This window comes from Mus caroli, chromosome 10 (assembly GCF_900094665.2).
Source record: "Mus caroli chromosome 10, CAROLI_EIJ_v1.1, whole genome shotgun sequence".
NCBI lineage: Eukaryota > Metazoa > Chordata > Mammalia > Rodentia > Muridae > Mus > Mus caroli.
The window spans coordinates 3,899,123-3,912,484 of NC_034579.1; the positions used below are offsets into that span (position 1 = coordinate 3,899,123).

Consider the following 13,362-nt stretch of genomic DNA (forward strand, 5'->3'; position numbering starts at 1 on the left):
AACAACTGTCTCCTTCCACTTGACAGTGCAGGTAGGGAAGGCCTTGGTAATAAATGCTTCAATTACAATGAGCAACATCTGAAATGTGCAAGGAAATGATGGTGTAAGAGGCCTATTGGAAGACATGTGGCCTTTGCAAACAGCTTCAGTGGATTCTTCATAGATGCATGATGTGACCTTTTGTGCTTCTGGGCTACTTCAGTTACAGTAATGTCAGAGAAAGTGGCCAAAGCTGGATACTTCAAATTCTGTTGTCTTCCTATTACTGAGAACCACTGCAGGAAAACCAGTGCACACCTCCTATCAGCCTCTCTGGGACAAGCACAGAGGGAATAAACACAACCTTATCACCTCATTTGCCTTACTGAGAGGTACATTAAAACAGCACTAACAGCTGCACGTAAGCCCTGGAAGCCTTTGCTGACCTGCAAGTTCCCAAATGAGCAGTATTCAGTCATACAAAATCCAGCGGCATCACCCAGGTTCCTCCCAGACAAATAACACACAGAACAATTGTTTCCTTAAGAACTGAGAATTCGAGTTCGATCGGTAGCGGGAGCGGAGAGCGGACCCCAGAGAGCCCTGAGAGCCCCACCGCCGCCGCCGGTCTAGTCACCATCACCGCAACCATGAGCAGCGAGGCCGAGACCCAGCAGCCGCCCGCCGCCCCTGCCGCCGCCCTCAGCGCCGCCGACACCAAGCCCAGCTCCACGGGCAGCGGCAAGGGTTGTGGCGGCCCGGGCGGCCTCACATCGGCGGGGACAAGAAGGTCATCGCAACGAAGGTTTTGGGAACAGTCAAATGGTTCAATGTAAGGAACAGATACGGTTTAATCAACAGGAATGACACCAAGGAAGACGTATTTGTACACCAGACTGCCATAAAGAAGAATAACCCCAGGAAGTACCTTCGCAGTGTAGGCGATGGAGAGACTGTGGAGTTTGATGTTGTTGAAGGAGAAAAGGGTGCGGAGGCAGCAAATGTTACAGGCCCTGGTGGAGTTCCAGTTCAAGGCAGTAAATACGCAGCAGACCGTAACCATTATAGACGCTATCCACGTCGTAGGGGTCCTCCGCGCAATTACCAGCAAAATTACCAGAATAGTGAGAGTGGGGAAAAGAACGAGGGATCGGAAAGCGCTCCTGAAGGCCAGGCCCAACAACGCCGGCGAAGGTTCCCACCTTACTACATGCGGAGACCCTATGCGCGTCGACCACAGTATTCCAACCCCCCTGTGCAAGGAGAAGTGATGGAGGGTGCTGACAACCAGGGTGCAGGAGAGCAAGGTAGACCAGTGAGACAGAATATGTATCGGGGTTACAGACCACGATTCCGAAGGTATGGTTACAGACCACGATTCCGAAGGGGCCCTCCTCGCCAAAGACAGCCTAGAGAGGATGGCAATGAAGAGGACAAAGAAAATCAAGGAGATGATACCCAAGGTCAGCAGCCACCTCAACGTCGGTATCGCCGCAACTTCAAACCGACGCAGACGCCCAGAGAACCCTAAACCACAAGATGGCAAAGAGACAAAAGCAGCCGATCCACCAGCTGAGAATTCGTCTGCTCCCGAGGCTGAGCAGGGTGGGGCTGAGTAAATGCCGGCTTACCATCTCTACCATCATCCGGTTTGGTCATCCAACAAGAAGAAATGAATATGAAATTCCAGGAATAAGAAATGAACGAAGATTGGAGCTGAAGACCTTAAGTGCTTGCTTTTTGCCCGCTGACCAGATAACATTAGAACTATCTGCATTATCTATGCAGCATGGGGTTTTTATTATTTTTACCTAAAGATGTCTCTTTTTGGTAATGACAAACGTGTTTTTTAAGAAAAAAAAAAGGCCTGGTTTTTCTCAATACACCTTTAACGATTTTTAAATTGTTTCATATCTGGTCAAGTTGAGATTTTTAAGAACTTCATTTTTAATTTGTAATAAAGTTTACAACTTGATTTTTTCAAAAAAGTCAACAAACTGCAAGCACCTGTTAATAAAGGTCTTAAAAAAAAAAAAAAGAACTGAGAATTCCTTAAGAACTGAGAATTCGGGGCTGGAGAGATGGCTCAGTGGTTAAGAGCTCCGACTGCTCTTTTGAAGGTCCTGAGTTCAAATCCCAGCAACCACATGGTGGCTCACAACCATCCGTAACGAAATCTGATGCCCTGTGATGTTAGATAACAATCAGTATTAAAAGTCACAAATCCCAGGTGGGCAGGGTGGTGCAGAGGTATGATCTCAGCACTTGGAAGGCTGAGGCAGGAGAATCGTGAGTTTGAAGCCACCTTGTGCTACAACGCAAAACCTTGCATTTACATAAAATAACATTCAAAACAAAAATCACAGCACACACACCGCATATATATAAAATTCATGGGCTCCTCAGTATATCTTTATGTATGTTTGACATTTTTTATTATTTTATTTATTTACATTTCAAATGTTCTCCCTCCTTCCCAGTTCCCCCTCCATGAGCTCCCCCACCCCAAAGCCCTTGTCCTCTAAGAGGGTTGCTCCCCTGCCCACCCACCCATCCACTCCCACCTCACCCCTCTAGCATCCTCCTTCTCTGGAGCATCAAGCCTTCACAAGACCAAGCACATCCCCTCCCACTGAGGCAGTCCTCTACTACATATGTATCTGGGGCCTCAGAGCAACCAATGTATGCTCTTTAGTTGGTGGCTTAGTCCCTGGGAGCTCTGAGGAGTCCAGGGAGTTGATACTGTTGTTCTTCCTATGGGGTTGCTATCCCCTCGTTCTTTTATTGAGGTCCCCGGGGCTCACTCCATTGGTTGGCTGTAAGTATCTGCATCTGTCAGGTGCCTCAGTTGAGCCTCTCAGAGGACAGCCATGCCAGGCTCCCATGGCAAGTACAACATGGCATCAGCAATAGTGTTGGGGTTGGTGCCTGCACATGGGATGGATCCTGAGTTAGGGCAGTCTCTGGTTGGCCTTTCTTCCAGTCTCTGCTCCATTTTCATCCCTGCATTTCCTTTAGACAGGAACAATTCTGGGTCCAAAATTTTGAGATGGGTGCGTGGGCCCATCCCTCAACTGGGGGTCATGTCTATCTACTGGAGGTGTTCTCTTTGCGTTCCATCTCCCAACTGTTGAGTATTTCTTAATGTCATCCTCACTGGGTTCTGGGAGCCTCTCGCATCTCTGGTGGTAAATTCTAAACTGTTCAACTCTTACAGGAAATATTCTTTCCTGCATTCTAAAGGCTTCTTTCCACTGTATCGCTTGGGTCATCTAGTTGCTATCAAGGAAAGTAATTTACTTTAAAAGTTTATTCTGCTGCTAAAAGCTTTTCTTGTGCCCTGTCTAGAACACATAGCCTGACATTGCCTCAAGAGCAGTCTAAGGCCCAGTGGTGGTGGCACACGCCTTAATCCCAGCACTTGGGAGGCAGAGGCAGGCGGATTTCTGAGTTCAAGGCCAGCCTGGCCTACAAAGTGAGTTCCAGGACAGCTAGGACTATACAAAGAAACCCTGTCTCGAAAAAAAAAAAAAACAACAAAACAACAAAACAAAACAAAACAAAACAAACAAAAAAACAAACAAAAAGCAGTCTAAGAATGACTGCCAAGCATGGCCCTGTCAAGAAAGCAAAGATAGAAAGGAACTCTAGTCTTAATGATGCAAACACACATCAGAAAAACATAAAAAGCTACTAAATATCTATCTTTGGTCTATCCTCTGAGATCTAATTCATACAGATTTTATTAGTGACCATCTGTCTCTTTTCACTGTGTCTGCCAGAGTGCTGGGGCCAGGTTAGAAGCCTGCCCTGCTCCACAGCACTCTAGCAGATGGTGAAAGTATGGGCTGTGTGTGTAATCTACTCGTGGCCTCACCTGAGTGCCACACTTGGTCTCTGTCATGGTTTGTATATTCTTGGACCAAGAGTGGCACCATTTGGAGGTATGGCCTTGTTGGAATAGGTGTGACCTGGTTGGAATAGGTGTATTACTGTGGGTGTGGGCTTAAGACCCTCACCCTAGTTGCCTGGAAGTCAGTCTAACACTAGCAGCCTTTGGATGAAGACGTAGAACTCTCAGCTCTGCCTGCACCATGCCTGCCTGGATGCTGCCATGCTCCCACCTTGATGCTCCCACTGAACCTCTGAATATGTAAGCCAGCACCAATTAAATGTTGTTTTTTTATAAGACTTGCCTTGGTCATGGTGTCTGCTCACAGCAGTAAAACCCTAACTCAGACAGTCTCCATCTGTGTTCTTATTTTTTGTCTTCATTAACTGTACATATGCTCCTAAGCAGGGTTAGGTTCTCTTCTGTGGGAGGATTGTAAGTGATCAGTAAAATCATAATGGAAGGCAGAGATGCTGAAACAGTGCATCCTTTCTGTGACTTTTCCCTCTCCTTCAGAATTCAGGGCTATGCCTCTTGCAGTTCCCATCAGCCCTCCTTGCTGGAGATAATCTCATGAACATCACTGACACTCAGAACACACTTTCAGTCTACCAACTACTACTTCCCAAGGCACTTGGCCTACCCCTAGACCTCTCCTCCTCTCCTCCCCTCTTCTCCTTTCCTCCTCTCTCCATGCCTTCTAAACAGAGACTACTTGCCTTGCTTGCTATAAAGGAAAAGAACAAAAGAAAGAGAAAGAGAAATGAGGGGAAAAGGAGGAAAGGAGGAGAAGAGAGATTAGGGGGAGGAATGGCCTTTCTCGGGGACAGTTTAAGTGGATTGCTTTGGGGCAGTCAAGCCTCTGGCCTAAGACAATGTTAATAATTAGTTATGAGACATGAATGCATGTATGCATGTTTGAAGCTAGGGATGTAGCTTGGTGACAGAGTGATTGCCTTGATAGGGACCTTGATAGTGATTGTGTGTGAGGAGCGGGTGTGGCAGCAGTCCCAAGAAGGCGCCCGGGACTGCAGCTAAGTCTTATGACTTGCACCCGACTTCCTCATACACCTGAAAATAAGCCACAACCATCGTGAGAGCTGCGCAGGTGCACCATGATACTGGCGAATCCATTTTGGTGGAGACATGCCCCTGCTGCCCTGATTAGCTGAAGCTGCATACCTGGTGAGGTGACGTGGCCTGCTGTGAGTGGATGGGAACTGAGAGTATGTAAAAGTGAGAGTCCCGGGGTTCGGGGTCTTCCTCCTGATGAAGCAATAAAGCTTGCCTGCAGAAGAATCCGGTTGTCCGAGTGTGTTCTTGCTGGCGAGGCACTAGCTCGGGACAACTGTGAGGGACATTTCCAGTACTGAAAAAAAATATGTATTATTTTTGTCCTTCAATAAAATGGAATTGTTTTATGCTACAATCTTTTTTTTTTTTTTTTGGTTTTCTTCTTTGTCTCTTATGTGGATTGTAGCCTCCCCCAGCCTGAAGCAGGCTGGTACAGACCTTGTCACCACTGACCTGCAGTGCAGCTTTCTGACTTGGCTGGCTTCTTTTGAAGTGTCAACTGCCCTGAGATTCTGCTACCTGCCAAGAGGCTGAACCTGTCTTCCTGAGACATTCCTGAATAAGCAACAGCCTGGCCACCAAGTGCTGACAGCATGGCGACCAAGCACCAAGGATAGACTGGCCGGTGTGTGTGTGTGTGTGTGTGTGTGAATGGGCCTTCCCCCTTTTAAGCATAGTCTCTTAGTAAACTCTCGGGCCTTGATCAGAGAAAAAATTTGTATTGGCCTCATCATTCTTTTTGCGCCGTCTGGTTTCTCTTTCAACCCCAGCCTGTCTTCCAGAAATACCCGGTTCATGTAGGCCTTGGGCCGGCCTGCTACTACAGTGGATACATAATTTGGGTCATTTGGACTAAATAGAAGGTCTGTGGTGGTTAAAGCAGAAATCTGATAAAGGTCAACAGAAGAAAAGAGAAGGAGAAGAATGAAAAAGAACTGTAAAGAAACCTGCAAAAAAAAAAGAGAACAAGATTTATGTGTATTGTAGAATGCAATATTTTAAAATGAAGGCATTGTTCATGGGAATATTAATATGGTCATTTTATTAAACTTCAAAATGATTTAAGATCTAAATAAATTGCTTTCCATTTCCACTATGAAGCATCCCAAGTGAGAGACACCATGTCTTAGCTGCTAGCAGTGAGCTGCCCCTGAAACTCAGGGTGGGCATGGGATGTAGGGGTGGGAGGAAGGGGTTATGCAGAGAACTTCAACTCTTTCCAAGGGGATATGACATTTAGCAGATTTAGAGTTTTATGCTCTGTCTTAGTCAGGGTTCCTATTCCTGCACAAACATCATGACCAAGAAGTAAGTTGGGGAGGAAAGGGTTTATTCAGCTTACACTTCCGCATTGCTGTTCATCACCAAGGAAGTCAAGACTGGAACTCAAGCAGGTCATGAAGCAGGAGCTGATGCAGAGGCCATGGAGGGATGTTCTTTATTGGCTTGCCTCCCCTGGCTTGTTCAGCCCGCTCTCTTATAGAACCCAAGACTACCAGCCCAGAGATGGCACCACCCACAAGGGGCCTTTCCCCCTTGATCACTAATTGAGAAAATGCCTTACAGTTGGATCTCATGGAGGCATTTCCTCAACTGAAGCTNCCTTACAGTTGGATCTCATGGAGGCATTTCCTCAACTGAAGCTCCTTTCTCTGTGATAACTCCAGCTGTGTCAAGTTGACACAAAACTAGCCAGTACAATTGACCCCTTGTCAACTTGACACACAAACACATCACTAATAAGCCTCAACCCTTACATTCTTATTCATTCCCAAGATCTAAATAACTTTATTTTTTTCCTTAGAAAAGCATTTATTTATTGTCTATAATAAACAACAGTAGCATTATACTGCATTTCCAGTATATAGCATTAGTAGAAAATGTCAGAAATCTTCATTTTTCATACCTCCATTTGTGGCAGACCCATCCTTTATCTTCTGTTTCAGTGAATGTAGGACATTTTGTGTTTTCTCAAACATTAAGTCAACTTTACCATCATCTTGTAGCTCCATCCAGAAAGTCTTTGCATCACCATTTTTTTCTTCCATCTTTTGGTGTTGCTTATATAAAATTCTTCAAAATGAAGTTAATCAAAACTACCTTGATTGGAGAATAAGTGGGCTCCAACTGCAGTCTCTATGAAATCTGTAGTCCCCAAAGAAAGTATCTCGTTAGGCCACTTCCTAATAGTCTTTAGTATTTGAATTTGCAAATAGAAACTGTGCTTGAATAGACTTTCAGAACAACTACTAGTCCAAGAAAAACAGGCACAGCATCTTCTTCAAGGCCAGGTTGAAAGCCGGATCAGGACTACTGACAATGTCTTTTTAAAATTAAGTTCATCCCATGTTTTGGTCCACAAATGCATGAAACACTCTGTGGAATGGACCAGTGTCCTGAAGATTATTCTGTGCTCCGCTGTCTACAGCCCATGATAGCCAAATTACTTAGAAATCACCAGCCACGAAAGTGAGCACCGCAAGAAGACAGAGCGGGAAACACGGCTGAGAGCCCCGGCCACTCCCCCCCCACCCCCCCACCCCCCGCTACTGAGACAGCGGGTTGAGGTGGCCTGGCACCCCGCGCGCCCTGCACTGCCCGCACCAGAGCCTGCAGTCCCGAGGCCCTAAATAACTTTAAAAGTCCCACAGTCTTTACATATTCTTAAAATTTCTCTTTAAAATGTCCATCTCTTTTAAAATCCAAAGTCTTTTTACAATTAAAAGTCTCTTAACTGTGGGCTCCACTAAAACAGTTTCTTCCTTCAAGAGGGAAAATATCAGGGCACAGTCACAATCAAAGCAAAAATCAATCTTCAACCATCCAATGTCTGGGATCCAACTCACGATCTTCTGGGCTCCTCCAAGGGCTTGGGTCACTTCTCCAGCCATGCCCTTTGTAGCACACACGTCGTCCTCTGGGCTCCAGATGCCTGTACTCCACTGCTGCTGCTGCTCTTGGTGGTCATCTCATGGTACTGGCATCTCCAAAACACTGCATGACCCCTCCAGTCCTGGGCAGTCAATTGCAACTGAGGCTGAACCTTCACCAATGGCCTTCCATTGCCTCTCACAGTGCCGAGCCTCAGCTGCTCTGCGTGACCCCTTCATGCCTTCAAAACCAGTACCACCTGNGTGACCCTTACACATTACCAAGTCCCGCTGCAGCAGGAGTACAACCTTGGCTATCTTTGGAACACAGCCTCGTTGTGCTTTCAGAAAACACTTCCCAGAAGATCTGCTTGTGGACGTTGTACATCGTGGTGCGGAGCCTAGTGCGCACCACGATGTACAACGTTCAAGCCCAGAGTTCCAAAGTCCTTCCACAGTCCTCCCCAAAACATGGACAGGTTGTCACAGGAATATCACACTATGCTGGTACCAATTTGTCTTAGTCAGGGTTTCTATTCCTGCACAAACATCATAACCAAGAAGCAAGTTGGGGAAGAAAGGGTTTATTCGGCTTACACTTCCATATTGCTGTTCATCACCAAAGGAAGTCAGGACTGGAACTTAAGCAGGTCAGAAAGCAGGAGCTGATGCAGAAGGCCATGGAGGAATGTTCTTTATTGGCTTGCCTCCCCTGGCTTGCTCAGCCCGCTCTCTTATAGAACCCAAGACTACCAGCCCAGAGATGGCACCACCCACAAGGGGCCTTTCCCCCTTGATCACTAATTGAGAAAATGCCTTACAGTTGGATCTCATGGAGGCATTTCCTCAACTGAAGCTCCTTTCTCTGTGATAACTCCAGCTGTGTCAAGTTGACACAAAACTAGCCAGTACACGCTCCCCCAAACGTTTAACACTGAAACAAAAATTCTCACCAAAGGGTACAGGCTGCATTGACCAAAACAAACGAACAAACAAACAAGCAAACAAACAAGAAACCCAGATTGGCTAGCAATACATAAAATATTACCATCTATAAAATTCAAGAGACACACCTCAAAATGACCAATGGCTCAAAGATAAAAATAGCAAAAAAAATTTTTGAAATATTTTATATGATAACAAGAAGTCTAACAAAAGTGTCTCATATTTAAGGACTACTTGTAGTCATTACATATTAGGGGGAATCCAGTTAAAAGCCACAAGCTGAGCATACTCAAGAAAGTGGCTGAAAACATAGAAAATAAACTCAAAGCTTTTCACAAGTTAGTAATAAGACACAAGCATCGGGTTAGGGAAGCAGCTGAGTGTATGAAGTGTTTGCTGCATACACATGAGGGCCTGAGTCTGCATTCCCAGCACCCACATAATCAGCAGGGCACCACGGCTATGCCTAAAACCTCAGCATTAAGTAAGCAAATACCAGAGCTTTCTAGTTAGCCACGTGTACTAGTCAGGGTTCTCTAGAGTCACAGAACTTATATAATGTCTCTATATATTAAGGGAAATTATTACAATGACTTACAGTCTGTAGTCCAACTAACCAACAATGGGCAGCTGTGAATGGGAAGTCGGAGACTCTAGTAGTTGTTCAGTCCCGAGAGGCTGGGTATTTCAGCTGGTCTCCTGTATAAGCTGGAATCCTGAAGAAGTAGGTTCCAGCAGATGCGCTGGCAAGTAAGTGCAAGCAGGAGAAGAACGAACACTTCCTTTCTCCATTGTCCTTAGGTAGGCCTCCAGCAGAAGGTATGTCCCAGATTAAAGGTATGTCCCACCATGCCTGAATTTGGAACATGCTCTGTCTCAGGCTGAATCTTGAACTCAGATCTGATTGCCTCTGTCTCCTGGGATTAAAGTTGTGTACCATCTTAGAGTTACAGGTGGCTGTGAGCTGACCAGCGTGGGAGCTGGGAACCAAACTTGTCTCCCACTCTTAACAGTACAGATTCTTAACTGCTGAGCCATCTCTCCAGCCCTGAGTCTAGTGTTCTTAAGACGGTATAACACAACACGTGAATGGGAAATGATACAGCCATAAAGTAGTCTGGCACCATCAATCTAGTCTGGCTGCCACCATCAGGCTTGGCTGCCACCATCAGGCTAGCTCTCTTACATGGTTAGGATATTTTCTTGAAGTGAAAGGAGTTGGGCATAGCCAACAGTTTTGGAAGTGTTTTGTTATTTGGTTTAGGTTGGGGTTTTTTTTTTGTTTGTTTTATTTGTTTTGAGTTTTGATGTTTTGTTCTGTTTTGTTCTGTTTTTCTAGGCAGGTTATTTTTGTGTAGCTCTGGCTGTCCTGGGACTCCCTCTGTAGACCAGGCTGGCTTCAAACTCACAGATCCTCCTGCCTCTGCCCCCCAAATGCTGGGAGTAAAGGTGTGTGTCACCACGTCTGGCTCATAGCTAACAGTTTTGATATGATCGGTATACTTTTGATTTTTGCCCCCTAAGTGTAAATTACCCAAAGAATATCCTGAACTTCTGATAAATTCCATTAAAAGGGAAAATGTCAAGGTTTGTGCACTAGAGGTCGCCTTCCTAATGGTGGGCATACAACTGATTACCTTCTGTTGCCTTTCTGAAGAAGGTAACATTGGCCAGGTCTCCACAGCAGACATCGATGTGACCAGCAGATGGCACCAGAATACGGAAGATCCAGAGGTTGCTGCCTTAGCGGAAAAGTTCTTTAACAATAGTGTTCATCCCTCAGGGCAGGCAGGCTGTGCTAAGTGCATTATTTTAATGGATGTTTAAATATAATGTTATTTTGTTGCTAGTAGAGTCTATGCAAACATGAGTGCGCATGCATGCACATGCGCACACAATACACACAATCGCTTGCCTTCTGAAAGCAAACAAACAAAACAAAATAAGATAGGTTGACTGAGATAAGCTAAAGAGGACAGGAAAGCAACATAGCTGGCAAGAATGACAGCTCAGACTGAGTTTTCACCCTCTTTCCTGTACGGCACTCACAGAAACTCACAGACACACCTGAGACAGGAAAGTGAGGAGCCCACAGGGTTCGAGCTTTTCCCTCTCTGGGAAACTGGCTTCTTTCTCTCCTCCCAATTCAATTCAGGTAAGTGGTCCAAGCAGGGCAGGTTAAGTGGGGAGATCTGGATGTGCCAAAGGGACCCACAGTGTCTCAGTGGCTTCCTATGTCGTGTGAGCTCTAACATGCTCTCTCCCTCCAAGCATTTATGCCACTGCTTAACAGAGATCCCTGAGGTTCCAGCTGCATCCCTCACCCCCGCATACCCGAGGATTTGTTGTCTCAGGACCTTCACTTGACTCATCCATAGAGAGCTGTGACCTACAGGAGACATACACTAAGGTCTCTCACCTAAATCCAGAGCCCGATGCTCGTCAAGACTCTGTTTACTGATTATTTAATTTGGTGACACTCCAGGAGCAAAATCCCACCCACCAAGGATGAGTGAAGCTAGCATCTTGCTGTTCTGAGTGCTGGCATAGGCAGGACTTACAGGTCCCATTGGGAAAACTAATTTACCTCCCATGAAACCTCGTTATATCAATGCTGTCTGTAAGGAGTGTAGAGAAGTGACTCTTCCTTAGAATAGACATACACTGGGGACATGTCAGGAGTCAGGTGTTCAGATGAGTCCCAACACTCTGGATCTGTAAGTTCAAGGCCAGCCTGGTCTGCAGAGCAAGTTCATGAACAGCCAGGGCTACATAGAAAAACATTGTCTCAAAAAAGCAAAACAACAAATGAAATGCCACCACCTGTATCTGTGTGTGTTGTGCATGAGGCATGTGCATGTGTGTGGATGTGTGCATGTGTGTGGGTGTGTGCATGTGTGTGGATGTGTGCACCGTGTGTAGATGGGTGCATGTGTGTGGATGGGTGGAGCCAGAGGGCAAACTTCAGCTGTCATTCCTCAGGAGTGCTCCACTTTGATTTTTGAAATAGGGCCTCATTGGCAGGGATATCACCAACCAGCTCAGGTATGTGGGCTGGCCCTCGAACCCCAGGAATCCTCCTATGAGAGGAGACAATGTTAGCCTGTAAGCCCCACTTGCCCAAGGACAGATAGCTTCCTGGAATGTTGGCGGCTGTGGCTCTTGGGGAATAACACGCCATATACTTTTGATCTCTTAAACAATGTTGTTTGCACTGGATATGCTTGATTGGATGTGGGTGGGAATTATAAGGGCAGAAAATATGTCAAGATCTATCCTGGCTCCTGATTGGTCCTGTTGGAAGCCATAGAATTATGCTCTTCTAAGCATTTACAAAACGTGACACACAGCCATTTCCAGGGAACCCAAGAGTGGACATGGCCAGAGTCTATCATCATGGACAACATTTAATTGAAACTTGTTTCAAATTTGGCTCAAAATTGTGAGATGGGTTTTTCTCCTGTAATTTTTCAGGATTAACACTATCTCTGCCTCCCAAACTCTGGGATCACAAGTGTGCACCAAAAACAATCAGGATTTTGTGTGGGGACAGGAAGTAAATCAGATGTCTGTAAATGAACTAAGAAAGAGGTTATTCCTAGAACAATGACAAAATTATCACATGAGTAGGCCAATTGTCAGAAATGAAATAAAGACTTCAAATCTATGAGAGCCACCTTTGTCTTTTCTGTGTACTTCCTAACTTTGTCAGTCAAACACACAAGTCAGTCAGATTTGTGGAGTAGGACAGTGATTTTGATTCCCCTAGTAAAGGTCTAACTTCAAGTTCACATATCAGAGTCCAGCTATACCTTAAATGTAAATGAATGCCAAACTCCCATCCACCATCTACCACACACAATGCAGATCTGAAGAAATTCCTGCTGTTCCATTATCAGCAATAACTGATGGCAGGGCTGAGGAGATGACTCAGTGGAGAAAGCATTTGTAGGCATGAGGTTCAGAGTTCAAATCCCCAAAACCCAGGTAAAAGCCATTCAGATGTGGCAGCCACCTAAAACCTTGGTACCCTGGAAGCAGAGCTGGATCCCTGGCACAAGCTGGCTAGCTAAACTGGATGGAATTGAATGTTTCAGGTTCAGGAAGAGACCCTGCCTCTATGAATAAAGTGGAGTATGCACATAGAAGACACCCACCATCAACTTCAGGCCCCATCACATATGTGTCTGCACACCTGTGGACATGCATGCACACATGCATGCTTCTGTACACAGGTGGACATGGATACACACATGCATCTGTACACAGGTGGACATGCATACACACATGCATTTGTACATAGGTAGGCGCGCACGCGCGCGCGCACACACACACACACACACACACCACAAAAACATAAGCATAGAAAACAACAAAAGGATGAATGTTCCAGGGTGGAGAAACCAGGATCAAGTACGCTGATGGCGATGGTGGCTGGACACATGGGATTTGCACAGCAAACTTCTGACAGCTAAAAGGGTCTGTGCCAAATTTTAGTTGCTTGGAAACAATGTCAACTTAAGACTGAAAGAGACTGGTAATGGGATACTATAATGTTCTCAAAACTTTGTGTAACTGTTTGGATCCTGGAATGCCTCCGAG

The 13,362-nt window shown here is 45.7% G+C and overlaps 1 pseudogene across 1 annotated transcript; it reads left to right on the forward strand.

Moving 5' to 3' along the window:
* Positions 1-629: 629 nt before the first annotated feature.
* Positions 630-1,843, forward strand: LOC110303435 (annotated as a pseudogene). The gene has a single exon (XR_002378924.2). The product of XR_002378924.2 is annotated as a nuclease-sensitive element-binding protein 1 pseudogene (transcript).
* The last annotated feature ends 11,519 nt before the right edge of the window (positions 1,844-13,362 follow it).